The sequence below is a fragment of the Tamandua tetradactyla genome, chromosome 15 (genome assembly GCF_023851605.1).
Source record: "Tamandua tetradactyla isolate mTamTet1 chromosome 15, mTamTet1.pri, whole genome shotgun sequence".
In the NCBI taxonomy this organism is placed as follows: Eukaryota; Metazoa; Chordata; class Mammalia; order Pilosa; family Myrmecophagidae; genus Tamandua; species Tamandua tetradactyla.
Genome location: NC_135341.1, coordinates 58619763 through 58634098, shown reverse-complemented (window position 1 = coordinate 58634098; position 14336 = coordinate 58619763). Strand labels below are relative to the sequence as shown.

The window sequence follows — 14336 nt, the reverse complement described above, 5'->3', positions numbered from 1 at the left end:
AATGAAAAAGAGTGGTAAGGATTTCCATAATCAAATTATCTCCAACCATGTTTATCTCTAGCAAGTCATACTGTGATTATCCTTACCTCAACTTCTAAGATTCCTATCTACAATTTCTTATAATTGCTTATTTTATTTTCCCTCTTCCCAAAGAGATTTTAACCTCCATGAAGATGGCCTATATAATCTAGAATTATTATTTCCAATGTGGGATATGTCTGGGGAGATGCATGGTTCTATTGGGGGTGCTAAAAGAAAACATTACAATGTTTATCTCTATTTTTATATCAACCTTTTTGTGTTTATTTTTATAATGTATATATTAGTATAATTTTGCAAATGCAGGTTTATGTAAATAACTATGCAAATGCAGGGTTTGCTGTTCCAAAATATGTTTTTATTCATAGAAATATGAATTTAAAAATAGTTTGGAGACCACTGGTATCAAACATAAGCATCAATAAATATGGAAGGAGGAAAAGAAAGAGGGAGGGAAGGAGGGGAAAAAGAAAGAAAGGGAGAAAGAAAGCAAAAATGAGCGAACTCTGGAACCCCAAGAGCAATTGTTTAAAAGAAAGGCAGGTAAAGTTGATTCCGTGGGAGTGGGAGAGGGGAGCAGGCTTTTAGACCTTTTCACATTATTTTGTTCAGGCCAGCTGACCTTGTGGCCATTATGCACACATAAAAGCCTCCAGTTACCCTTTTTGGCTTGAGAATTTGGAGCCTAGGGTTGGCAGTGGTGATTCTGAATTACAATCTTCGTTAAAGATGGGGGAGGCCCCCTAAAGATAGGCAAGGGCTTATAGTCACTTCTTGTGTTTTTGAGAAAATATTGTTTTAATGATATTCTGAATCCTATTTAGAGTATTTCCTGTTAGAAGAAATGGCCTTTAGAATGAATACCAGTAGGAAATCAGTACATTAAGTAGAGAGAGTAATCACATTTCTTGAAATTGCTTATTGTTGTTAATGATGGCAATTGGGAGCAAGTGGTTGAGATTGGGAGGAAGATATGAGATCATCAGGGAGTTCAAGGAACTGACAGAATAGGGCACTGGGCCGGCCATCTATGTGTTACTGAAATAGACTAGAATTGAAGCAGGCGCAATATTGGAAAGAGTGCTGCAGAAAGTATTTGTGAGGGAATGATACCAGGGGTCCACAGATGGTAGCAAAACAAAGGTTAGTTGGCTATAAAATTTGATGACATGAGATTTGAAATTGGAGAGCTTAGGTAGAGGTGAAATCATGCTGCAGTCGAAGCAATGAGTAACTTTCAGGTCCAGTAGGAGGAGGAGAGTGGGAGAAAAAGGAAGAAAAAAAATTGAGAAGGCTACAGGGGAATTCCTATCTTCAGGGGAGAGTTAAGTAATGATGGGAAAAATGCAAATTAAAGCCAGGAATTCATGCTCCCCCAATTTGCAATAGAAATACTGTCATTATAAAATATAGGTCATCCAATGCTAGTTACTGTGAAATTGGTTCTTCGTTCTTCATTAGTACTAAGACTAAATGGAGCTTTAAAACAAAAAGTCAGTATAAAAAGAAGAATAAGAGATATAGCGCTGATTCTAGTAAATCCACTGAGAGCATTTGTTCCAAATCTTGTCTTCAAACACATTTGAAATATATGTATATATGCATATCTCAGAGTACTTTTTTATTCTCTGTGCTAAGGAAAATATAGGAGACATTCAAATTCTAGCCCTAGAGATATAATTCACAAGCTTAGGGAGTATATACAACTGTTATCATACCCATTAAAATGATAGTCATGAGATCTAAAAATTACGGCAAACCCTGCCAAGCATTTATTACATGAAGTTAAAGGTATATGGAAGAGTTCAAAATAATGTGTAAAATAAAGATGGAGCCATATAAGTATTTGAAACTCAGCATTGTTTATGATTATCTCTGTGGTGGAACCAGACAGCTGCCAGTTTTGAGTACTGTTGCCTCTCCGCCGAGTGGCTGTGGGACCTGCAGTAAATTACTCAACCCCATTACACCTATGATTCCTGGTCTACAAGATGGGGATAATAATAAGGTCTGATTTGAAGGGTTGTTCTAATGATTAAATGAGGTATTGTGTTGACTATACATTGTGTTGGCCATTGTATAAAACACGCAATTTCAAGCAAAAAAAAAAGTTTTTGTTAGGGTAGTAGGATTATGGGTAATATATTATTATTATTATTTTCTTTACATTTCTCTAAATCTGTGAAGTTGTCTTTCAGTGCCACCTCCCTTCCCCAACTAAAAAAAAAGAAAAGTGGCAAACACACTTTTTGGAAAAATGGAGCTGATTTCAGTGATGTATATAGTTTGGTTGTTGTTGAAAACTAACTAGCACATGACTGTATTTGTCTTTGCTTTTGTAAAACAATGTCACATGAAAATAGCAATAAGTATCATGCTTTGCTTCTTTTCACTATAGACAGAAGTTGAGTTCTTCTTGACCAAGGCTTTCCTAAGGAAAGAAATAGAAAGGATGTGTGAAGTGCCTTTTTCAGATAACATCACCAAGAGCACTGAGGCTGTCATAGCGAATACAGATTGGATTTGGCCCCCTCAGAGACACTTGTTCTGAATCATTGGCAACTTTGCCTCCAGACTGCGGCTAGGCAATTAAAACCAAATATGATAAAGACAGGGATTTATTTATTTTTGTTTATAAAGATATGATATTAATTTTTTTTCCTGAGCTGTTGCAAATGCAATGTATTAAATGCAAGGTAGAGTGAGGAATGAAAAAGGGCATGTACCAACCTCCTTAGAGATTAAAAAAAAAAAAAAATCCATCAAAATTAACCCTGATGTATTAATCCAACGGAATCGTATTCTCTCTTAATATCTGAGAGAAAGGCTTTTGTTCTCTCCTTTATCGCTTCCCATCCGCACCCCCAAAAGTTAAGTACAGTAGTCAGGCCCGGGTAAACACACTCACGCCTTTATTCCAGAAGGGGTCATCAGGGAACGCTTTCAGCTTAACCTCTCGTTTTCGAGATTGTTCTTTTCTGGGTGTCAGCTGCGGCAGCTTTCATTCCCTATAATAGGGCAACATAAAACAAAACAGTCACCATCAGACCAAAATGACCAGAAATTGCCGAACAAAGCGGGCAACAGCTCCAGATGGGAAATAATGAAAAACAGACCACAATTCATTCAGATATTCAAACACAGGGCCTAAATAAGAGCGATTGTAAAAGTCACAGAGATTTACACTGCTTTGTTTTTTTGGTTTTGGTTTTGGTTTTTCCCCAGGTATCTGCCTCCTGGGAGCAATGCATTTGCTAATTTAAAAAATTAGGGAAAAATAAATGAAAAAAAAAAAAAAAGTAAATGGAAAAAGCCATTGAAAACAAGGTATAAATTGTAAATGAATTTACTTGTCTCTGTTTTTCCCTTTCCTGCTTTTTCAGGTTGAATTTTCTCTCTCTCTCTCTTTCTTTTTCTGACAAACTATGTGTTTAACGCAGAAGGAATGAATAGTGGATATTCCATAGAAAGTTTCCATGCCTAATAGCCGTAGGTCATAATAGTTCTTTGAGTGTGCCAAGGATACCAGCTCACTTTTAACACTTTGCAATACTCCCTTCTGCCTTTGTTGTTATAGGTTGTTTGAATTGTATTTAAGGAAGCTTATGTTGACCTTAACATTTCACTGGGTGCTTAAGGATCAAAGTTGAAAACAAGTACCCAAAAGTTCTGAAATCATCCCTGAGATGTCATTCATCTTTTATGAAATGAAATCCTAAATTGTTATTTCTTATGTAAGAGAAATAATTAGGCATAGAATGCTTATTTTATGGAGTGGGATAGGACCCATGTAGGCTGTCTCAGTGAGGATGTGTGTTTTTTTGTTTTCTTTTTTTTTTTTTGACATGGGCAGGCTTGGGGAATTGAACCTGGGTCCCTGGCATGACAGGCAAGAATTCTACCACTAAGCCACTGTCGTACCGCCCGTGCGTTCTACATATTTTAACAGTATTTGTAGGGGACTAAATATGGGATCATACACTTGGATGAACTTGGAATTGATCAATTTTACTTTTTTAGCAGTTTTATTTCCTACCAGTGGATCGGTCCTGACAGGCAACACTGACATTCACCGGGGCTGAAATGTCTATGTGTAGATGGGACCATTTTATTCCTAGCATGTAGCCCACCTGCTGTGAGCTGGCCCATATGGAAACAAAAGCAAATAAAGGCAGATACTAAATGCCGTGGAAAGCCCCCTTGCTAGTAGCTTTCATTTCCTGAAACAGTCCAAACTAAAACGTTCTGTGAAATTTATGAGTCTGAGAAATTGAATCTTGCGAGGAAAAGGTGCCTTCCCATTGTGCGCTCACAGCCTATCAAGCAGGAAGCCCATGAAGCAAAATAACCTGAAAAGCACATTTATTCAATTTTCAAATAATGGAATTAGGTTATTGCCCATCCCACCTTCCAAAGAAAAAAGACAAAAGCCACCACAGTTCATTTTAGACGATTGCATTTCCCTTTGGAACATAGGTGTATGATATTTCCCTGCACTTCTTCTGTGAATTTTATTCTAGTCTGTTCCAGTGTTAATTTTGCTTTTAATTGCGGGTAATCCATATGTGAACTTTGGTGTTGGCTTTCTTTCTGATATTGAGGTTGCCTTTCATTTTCATTTCAGAGGAGATTAGTTTGTATAGGGACTTCGATAACCTCAGTCAGTGAATCAAGTTTACCTTTTACATGGAATTTTCATCCTTGATCTCCTCTGCGAAAATGATAATTTTATGGTCTTAAAACCAGAGTTAGAAAGAACAACCACTTTGAAGGTAAATGGCCTCCATTTGTTGCCTCCAACTCAACTAGACAACTATGAGAAAAGGCATTTCGTCTGCTAAATCATAATCCTTCCAAACCTGTTATTTCCAATCGCAGGATAAGATATATTTGACAGTGTTCTGTTATTAATATTAGACTGTGTTAACTTTGAAAAATCTTTGAAATAAATGTAAAACAAAATACATAGCTAAAACATATTCTTGAAGTCATGCAGCCAATCATTTTCTTTCAGGTGTTTTATAGCTGTATAGTTACTCAGCATTGGCTTATAATCACTGTTAATATACATTACATGTTAGGCAAAACTAAAACAATCTGGAAATTTTGAATATAATGGGCAATTTTGATTTTTTTAGCATAAGTTTATATTTGATAGCATTTAATATGGCAATCTACCTCCCTAACTTTTCACAGGCAAAAATGACAGGTCTTTGCTGGACACAGTTTTTATAATTTTTGTGGAGTGTAAAATGGCTTCACTAAATGGTAGTCATATTTTTCCCCCACAATCTGAATGTTATTTTTACTAACCCAAGTATTCCAACTCAATAAAAACCCTTCTATCCAAATATTTTGTTTTCTTTCTACCTTCTGTCTTTTCCATTTCCTACTTTTAGTATGTGACTCATGTCAATTCACATAAAATTATCCTCCTTATCTCTACAAATCTGTATCTATTTTCCTTCCAAAATTCATCTTCTCAAGAAGTCCTCAGTAGACTCTTCACATCTTATCTATTAAATACTTTATGTTTTTAAAATACTTTATAACATCACCTCCTTTGGGTACCATCTGGGAAACAAAGGTATTATGTTATCCTATCTCTCATGCTTTTATGATTATTTTGTACTCTTCATCTAGATTAGAAAGTCCTCAAAATGAAGGTGGGACATATTTTCTGTTATCAAGTTATTGAGGACATGGGATAGTTCCGGGTGGTTACTTAGGTTCTAGATGCTTTATCTTTCTCTCTGAGAGCCTTGGGTGTCACATCTATGGAAAGCAAGTTATGGCCTAGTATATATTGTAAAATATACGAATATTGAAGATGCTGAAGATACACAAATACGATTTCCCAGAGTGATTCTTTAGAATTAAGCATTTCTAACTGAGAATATTTCTTCTATTGGTATGCAAATATCCTTTTTACTGGTTTGAAGTTGCCTACTTTTCCTCATCGATGATTTCATAAATACATGAGAAATTATATATGGCAATTATACTGAAATAATATACAATAATGAATACAACACACGTATATAATATGCATGTATTCTAGTTTGCTAGCTGCTGGAATGCAGTATACCAGAAACGGAATGGCTTTTAAAAGGGGAATTTAATAAGTTGCTAGTTTAAAGTTCTAAGGCCGAGAAAATGGCCGATTAAAACAAGTCAATAGAAATGTCCAATCAAAGGCATCCATCTACGGAAAGATACTTTGGTTCAAGAAGGCCGATGAATTTCAGGGTTTCTCTCTCATGTGAGAAGACACATGGCAAACACAGTCAGGGCTTCTTTCGCAGGCACATGGCAAGCACAGTGTCATCTGCTAGCTTTCTCGCCTGGCTTCCAGTTTCATGAAGCTCTCCCGAAGGCATTTTCCTTTATCTCCAAAGGTCACTGGCTTGGAGACTCTGTTTCATGGTGCTGCAGCATTCTCTGCTCTCTCTGAATCTCCTTCATTCTCTAAAATGTTTCCTCTTTTATAGGACTCCAGAAACTTCTCAAAGACCCACCCAAATGGGTGGAGACATGTCATCAACTAATCCAGCTTAACAACCACTCTTGATCAAATCACATCTCCAGGGAGATGATCTGATTACAGTTTCAAACATACAGTGTTGAATAGGGATCATTCTGCCTTTATGAAATGGGATTTAGATTAAAACATGGCTTTTCTAGGGGACATACATCCTTTCAAACCAGCACAGCATGTATGTATGTGTGTTCAACTCATTAAAATTTATATGAACATGCCATACCATATAAATAAATCTCCTTTCAAATATGAGAAAATCCAGTCCTTCAAGGATTTTCCAGCTGAAGTCTGTACCAATCTCTTAGTTTCCTTGGACAAGTTATGTGACATCTCTAAATATCCATTTCCTCATTTTTCAGATGAGGTTATTTATATCTACAAAGCAAAAATATTTTCAAAATTAAAACTGTTAAACCATGTTTGTAAGGTGTCTGGCACATACATCAGGTAAATGTTCTATAGCCTTCGACTAGAATTTCTTTTTGTAGGAGCCATAAAATCAAGAGTTCCTACATATCTGATAGTTTAATGTAGTTCAAGGAATGTGTGTTTTATGAATTGACAACTGTCTATTGAGACTGGATTTGTTACCAGCAAAGAGTGCAAAATACTTAGTGGATATTTCTTTCATAGTACTTGGTGTTGGCTATATGATAGCTCTGAATATTCTTCAAAGCCTATAAACCTGATGTCATTGAGGAATGCACATTCTGATATAGAGGCACATGCTGGGATTCATTTTAATTGAGTTTGATAGATTTTGAAAAATATAATTTTTGTTCATCCTTAGTCATGCTTCTCACTCTGTAATGTTGTTTTACAAGTTCAGAGGTTAAAAACAAACAGCAACTCATTTCCTGTTTCCTTAGAGTCTGAAACCATAGGATGGTTGTATTTTGTTTAAGTCATGGTTAAGAGTCATTTGATCTGATGCTTGTCATTTGTTCTTATTGACTTCTTGGTTAATGATATTGTGATTAAAATAGCTGTGTTTTATTTCCTTTAATTAATAGATAAAAGAACTCTGATTATAAATGAGAAAAGCTTACCACAAACTAAAAAGAACTATAAAAGTATAAATTGAATTTGAAAGATGAATTTATATTTCTGCAAGCAATCCTAAGTGGGCTCAAATGTCTCTTTATCCATAAAACATTGGCAATATAAGATCTCTTTTTCATGTGATCATTTTAAAAGCTGTGTTGTAGAATAGGAGAAAATTACAAGGTTTGCATTTAATTTCTACCATTTCTCTTAGGAAACGGGCAGTTCATTTTAATTGCTAGGCATCCAGATAAATTCAGCTTACTGATCATTCAGCTTACATCAGGCCTGAGTTGAAAGACCATGTATTCATGAAATATCTGTAGAGTGCCTTCTCTGTGAGTCTTTCAAAGATCTGGTTTTGTTTAATAAGAATCAAGATGCTTATGCTGCAGATATCACTGCTGTTTACATTTTCAGGCTGGTCTACTATGGAAAAGCAGGAGCTGAAACAAAAAATTTTAGGGAAGCAACTGTTGAAGATCAATGAGGCTTCAGGTTTAAGGGCGATATGAAAAATAACCACATTGGAGATGTGCTGAATGAAACAAAATGTCAAAATTCCATGAGATATATACTCTAATGCATCTCAGAATTTATTTGGGGTACTTTACCACAATAGCATAATTAAAGTGAAAATTGTAGCTTTTTATGGAAGAAATGGGAGAAGAAAAGTAAGAAGTTTTCCAAAAATAAGACTTATGTGAGGTGAAATGCAGAGTCCCATTTTAAAAAATACTATTTATGAAAACCATGATTACTTCTAATTATGCACCCAAAGAAAGTGAAAATAGGGTCTCAAATAGATACTTGTATGCCAGTGCTTATATCAGCATTATTCATAATTGCCAAAAGCTAGAAACATATCACTGTCCATCAGAGATGAATGGATAAACAAAATGTGGTACATACGTCCAGTGGAATATTATTTAGCCATAAGGAAGAATGAAGTTCTTAAACATGCTGTAGTATGGAAGAACCTTGGAAACATTACACTCAGTTAATCAAGGAAGATACATAAGGTCAAATATTGTATGATATCATTTAAAAAATATATCTAAAAATAGCAAATTTGGAGAGACAAAAAATAGATTACATGTTTTCAGAGGACAGGGTAAGGGAGGAAAAAAAGGTGGGTATATTTGGGGTATATGGAGCCTGTGTAAATAAAATTAATTTAAATATATATAGTTATTAAAATTATAAATTGTGATTTAAATAAAATAGAGTGCAGAAGATTTGAGAACTTACCTGTTTTTGGAAAACATGGCTTTTTTTTTTCTTTTAGTCATATACCAAGCTTCCAGTTTTATGAAATGGTTGTATATCTTCATTTTGGGTATCAACCTCAGTAGAAAACAAAACAAATAAAAAACCTGTGGTGTTTTAGCTTCCTGGCTGCTAAAGCAAATGCCATATAATGAGTTGGCTTAAACCACAGAATTTATTGGCTCACAGTTTTAGGCCTGGGAGGAGTCCAAAATCAAGGTGTCATCATAGCAGTGCTTTCTCCCAGAAGACCGTGGCATTTTGGGGCTGGTTGCCAGGCATCCTTTGTCCTTGACTTTTCTGTATCATGACAGTGCATATGGGGATATCTTCTTTCTCTGCTGGGCTTGTTGACTTCCAGCTTCTAGATGGAAAAGTTCCCTGTGCTTTTTCTTTTTCTCTGACCTTCCATATAAAGCCTTCAATAATAGCATTAAGTCCCGTCATGGTTCAGCTGGGCCAAACCCTAACTGAAGTAACCTCAGCCGAAGGTCCTATTTACAAGGGTTCATATCCACTGGAATAGAATGTTTAAGATCATGTGTTTCAGGGGTATGTATCTCCAGTCACCATATGTGATTAAAGAGTGTCTGAAGAGTCCCCTTCTGGACTATTTTTTTGAGTGACAGGGTTTAGAGATCAGAAAATTCCTAAATTCACATATTAGATACAAAGAAATTATGGCTAACACACTGTCTTTTCATAGAGAAGCAGGTGATGAAATTGAGAATGATTTGATAATAAAGAAACCTAACAAGTCTTTGAGTCCCATAAAAGTTTGTATTTTTGTTAAATAAAATGTAATTCCTTAAAAGGACCTAATAGTCCTTTGTATGCTAGCATTGGTTGTATTACATAAGCCAAAGAAGTCCTGGGGAAGTTGTTCTGCCTTGGATGGCTGTCAGCTTCATTGCAGTTCCTTTCTATTGTGAGAAGATAATATAAGTAAAGCAGTAAATAAGTTAATATTCCATATACAAAAATTTGCTCAAGTGTTGATGACATGTGTATATGTGTGATGTCATTATTTTAAGATTTCTACTCTGCATCATCCTATTTGCCAACAGTTGTGTCCTGTTACAGTGTCCAGTTCAGTCTACCTGTCTGCTCTCCATGTTCTCAAAAATTGCTAGACTAAAGCCAGTCCTTTGACTTTGTTTCCTGTCAGTGAACTTAAAAAACAATTTGTATCAAATAGACCTTTCCAAGTAAGATGGTTACAGTAATAAGCCAGCATAGCCCATGAGCTGGTGAAAACATCAGACACTAACAGCCGAGGAGATAGCGGGATAATTTATCTGTTGGGGAAGGAAGACCAATGGTATTTATATAAACCTACAGTCTTTGTACCATCAAGAGTCAGGCCTCTCAACACTCATCAACATTCTCTTATGTGTCCTATCTGAATGCCCTTTAGCATAAAAGGTAAACTCTTTGACCTATGGCCTACCAACCAACCAGTCACTCAACCATCCAACCAGCCAATGAACCAAGTAAAACAGACTAATGAAGCAAGACAAAAAAGAAAGGAAGTTAATCCCAAGGGCAGCGGTCATTAATGGTGTCATTGGTTGGTTTGCCTGGAGAGAACATATGCTTAACGGAGGGAGCCAGGGAATGATTTGATAATGAGTGGCGGAGTCCTCAGAAGAATGTAAAATTGTGGTTATTGATGGCAGAAGATATATTTATGCTAATATGCCATGCAACTCGGACTTCATCAAATAATTGTTCAGCATACTAGAGTCTAGAAATTTCTTAGAACATTCCTGCTGTTCATCAGAAGGGCAGATTCTCTAGTGGAAAAATGTTATTTAGTCCCAACACTGCTTAAAAGTATTTAGAGGTTTTATACCAAGATTGTTCTGTAAACCCACAACTTTTCTAATAAAAGAAAAAAAAAAGTATTGAGTTGTAAATGTTTCTAGTGGGATCAAAACTGCCCCTTATTTTCTTAAAGCCAGCCCTCTTCATTCTCTTTTGTACCTGCTTGGCCACGGAATGCATGTGTGTCTTCAACTTTTAGTAGCCTATCCACTGTTGGATGTGTATCAGGTGTCCAAAAGACTTATCATTATTCTCATTTCTGATGAGGAAACAGGACTGGAAATGCTGAGTAACTTGTCCAACACCACGTAGCCTGCATCCAAACCCAATCTGCCTGACCCCCAAGCCTTAATTCTCTCCACAAGTCAACTCTTCCTCTCTCAAAATAATTTCGATGAGTGAGAATAGCAGTAAATAATCCCGGATACTGGACATTTTTAATGACCAGCAAACGCAACATTTTGAGTTCATATAAAGGCAGACAGCATCAAAGAAGCATGCAGAAGTTCCTACCCAGTCACTTCCATCACACCATAGACACAGTATTGATTAAGGGTTTCAGGTCTGCTTTTTCACTTCATATAGATACAAAAAACATGGAGATTGTACCTTGAAAGCACAGGCAGCTTTGAACGTATTTTAACCCTTTTGTTTCATGCAGTCTTTTTCCCTTTTTAATAATTTGAGTGTATTTCTGTTAACTTAAATGTTGAACTTACATTATAATGACAGATGTCTAGCCTTATGTCTGTGTTAACTTTAAAGTGAGCAGCAGTTTAATCAATTTTTACTGGGAAAACATCCACAGAATTATGGGTGGTGGAAGGAAGAGAAAGTGTAGTTGATCATTTCCCTTACCGCGAGACTCAGAATGAGCCACGTGCTTCCTAAATGGGCCTGTGTGATAGAGTCTCACAGCAAATGCTCTTTTTCATCTTAAGTTCTATTTGGCTCGCCTCCCATGTTTGCTCAGTGGGGATAAGGCTAAGACCTCTGAAGAGGCCACTCTATCCCAATTACTTAGCCAGCCTCCTTTTTTTTTTCTTTAAATAGCCTGCACTTAGTTGCAGAGAGTGTTTTGAAGTCATTATCTTTTTGAAGGATGAGCCTAGAGAGAAACAACTATTTTCTATTTGAATCCTAAAGGTATGATAAAGTTAAGCCAACAGGCTTAATGTTTTGATTATCCAGGAACCAGTCCTAAACTAAAACATCCGAATTCCTGCTAGGGCCGCTTTTCCTTTCTCAAATCTGGTTTTTCTCAAAAAGTTCTTACCCATCCACACAATTTCCTTTTGTCTCCAGCAGACCTCAAGTTTCTAACTCTAGTCAGACATCCCTCTTTGCTTCTGTGTTTTAAAGAACTCTTAAGTGTGTGTGGTTTTCTCCAACCACTATATTCCAGCACAACTTTTTATTCCAGTATCCTCTTTCCAGAATCACCCTGCCCATGTTTTCCGTCTGACTTTTTATACTGTTTGAATTATAACTCCATTTCTTTTGTACCTAGTCCCTGAAAGTCATCTGTCTCAAGCCTGAGAGTCTACTTCCAAACACTGAAGTTATAACCAGATCCTACTTATTGGAACTATGGGTAGAATTATTTTACTTCTCTAATGACATCATCTACATGCAGTCTGTTTTGTTGATGGAAGTTTTATAGGTTTTAGCATAGTAACAAGGCAGTCATTTCATAATTCATAACAAAGTCAGATCTTTCTCAGAGTCGGGTATGGACATGTTTTGCCCTGTTTCTTGTCAAGCTGAAGATTGTTATCAGTAGTAACTATTGAGGAACCTGTACTTTGGAAACAATTAGCGTCCTATGTGGCATGGCTGGCATCTGTGTTCCTTTGTGGTGACCAGTTAGCTTTGATGTTGTGAGAGTCTTTTAAATCTTTTGGATTAACAATGGGAAGAGAATGTGAAGGCTTTTTCATTTGGATTTAACGCAAAAGTTAAAGCATTACCTGAAGCTCTGCACTGCACGTGGTTTCATCAGGCTTTGTTCTCTAAACAATTTGTAGATGGTTGTGTTCCGAATCTCCAGCCCTTGTTAGCTCACTGCACACAGGTGGAAACACCGAGAGGCTATGACCTTCAGCTCCACTCCAGAAATACAAACTTGGTCTCTAAGTTTAGAGAGGAAATGCTCCTGTTTCTCTAGCCAGGAACTGGACTGATGTTTTGCCCAGGTCACACATTAGTCTGAGCTGCCCCAGCCAATAGGGTCAAAAAAAAAAAAGACCTGTGAGTAATATGTGCATCACAATAAGTCGACTGTGTCCTTGGTCAAGGGAGCAGCGGCTCAATTTAAAAAACACTGGCAATGATTTGATTCCTTTACAGCCACAAAACACGGACCCAGACAATATGCAAATTATTGATACTTAGTCCCTGAGAAGCCAACCAAGAAAGAGGGGGCAGTGGATATGCGTCTTTTCTATCATTTTTATTTAAAAACAAAAATTACATTTTGTTTGTTTAATGACTAGATTCCAAAAGGCATTGAATTTTCCATATTGTATGACCAAAGAAATCCAATTATATATTTTTTCCTAAAGAAATCTTATTTAAAGTGGATAAGTTATACACATGAATGTTCTCTTTGCATTATATACTAAAAACACAGAAATAACCTAAATATGCAAATATGGGGGAATGACAAACTCTGATGAAAACAATGGGGCATTGTATAGCCATCTAATAAGATAATTCTTAGAGGTCTGAGGCATCATGGAAAACTACCTGTAGTATTATATTAATGTAAGGAAAAGAAAAGCAGAAAAATCCTTCTATGTACTGTTATTAACCAGGTTGGAGCATGCTGTTTGAATAGAATGGAAGAGCTTTTTGTTTGAGATGTGCAATTATTGGTTGATATGTCTGTTCCCTCTTTTGGACTCTAAGTTCTTTGAAGGAGGGAGCATATTTAACCATAGCTACAAAGCCAAGTCCTGACATATAATAAGGGCTCATAAATATTTCTCAACTAATTCATTAAATGATGGCAAAAAAGGAAACTACAGAATTACATCTGTAATTTGACCAGAATTCTGTAAAAATCCATTCAAAAGGATGAAGTCTTGAAGAAGTTGTGGAACAGTGAGGATTTATTTTGTAGTGGCATAATGATTTTTGAATTTCTATTATATACTTTTTTTTTACAGTCATATGCTACTTAGACAAATAACAATAATGAGTGGAGGAGTATCAGCATAATTTAACACTACTGAAATGCAACAGGAAGAAAGCACTCATTTGTTCAATAATGAGAAAGTTTGAAGACATGTATTTTCATTAAAATTCAATTAGATGTGTACATTCTTGGATCTCTATCAATTGGAATGAAATATGAAAAAGGATAAAATTTTGACTACTCATCATGACATATAAGACCTTCCATATTTGGCCTGACCTCCACTCTCTAATACTCATGTTACTGTTCTTTTTGTACAATGAGGCCTGCATACATCATGGGGTAAAGAAGAACTCATGTTGCAGGCCAGGTGAATAGCATGCACAATTGGCTAGATGGCCCTGCTCACTCCTCATCTCCTATCACTTGTACAACCTTACCCAACTCTCAGCATGCCATATGCAAAGGGACTTTGGT

At 36.2% G+C, this 14336-nt stretch overlaps 1 protein-coding gene and 1 long non-coding RNA gene across 14 annotated transcripts in view; one reads left to right on the top strand and one right to left on the bottom strand.

The window, feature by feature from the left end:
* Window positions 1-14336, top strand: part of RBMS3 (RNA binding motif single stranded interacting protein 3) — a 705592-nt gene that overhangs the window by 221822 nt on the left and 469434 nt on the right. The window lies entirely within an intron of this gene.
* Window positions 2146-12959, bottom strand: LOC143657486 (uncharacterized). Its single transcript, XR_013162863.1, has 3 exons — window positions 12691-12959; window positions 2948-3047; window positions 2146-2470 (listed from the first exon to the last, which is right to left on the bottom strand). It is a non-coding gene; the product is annotated as an uncharacterized LOC143657486 (long non-coding RNA).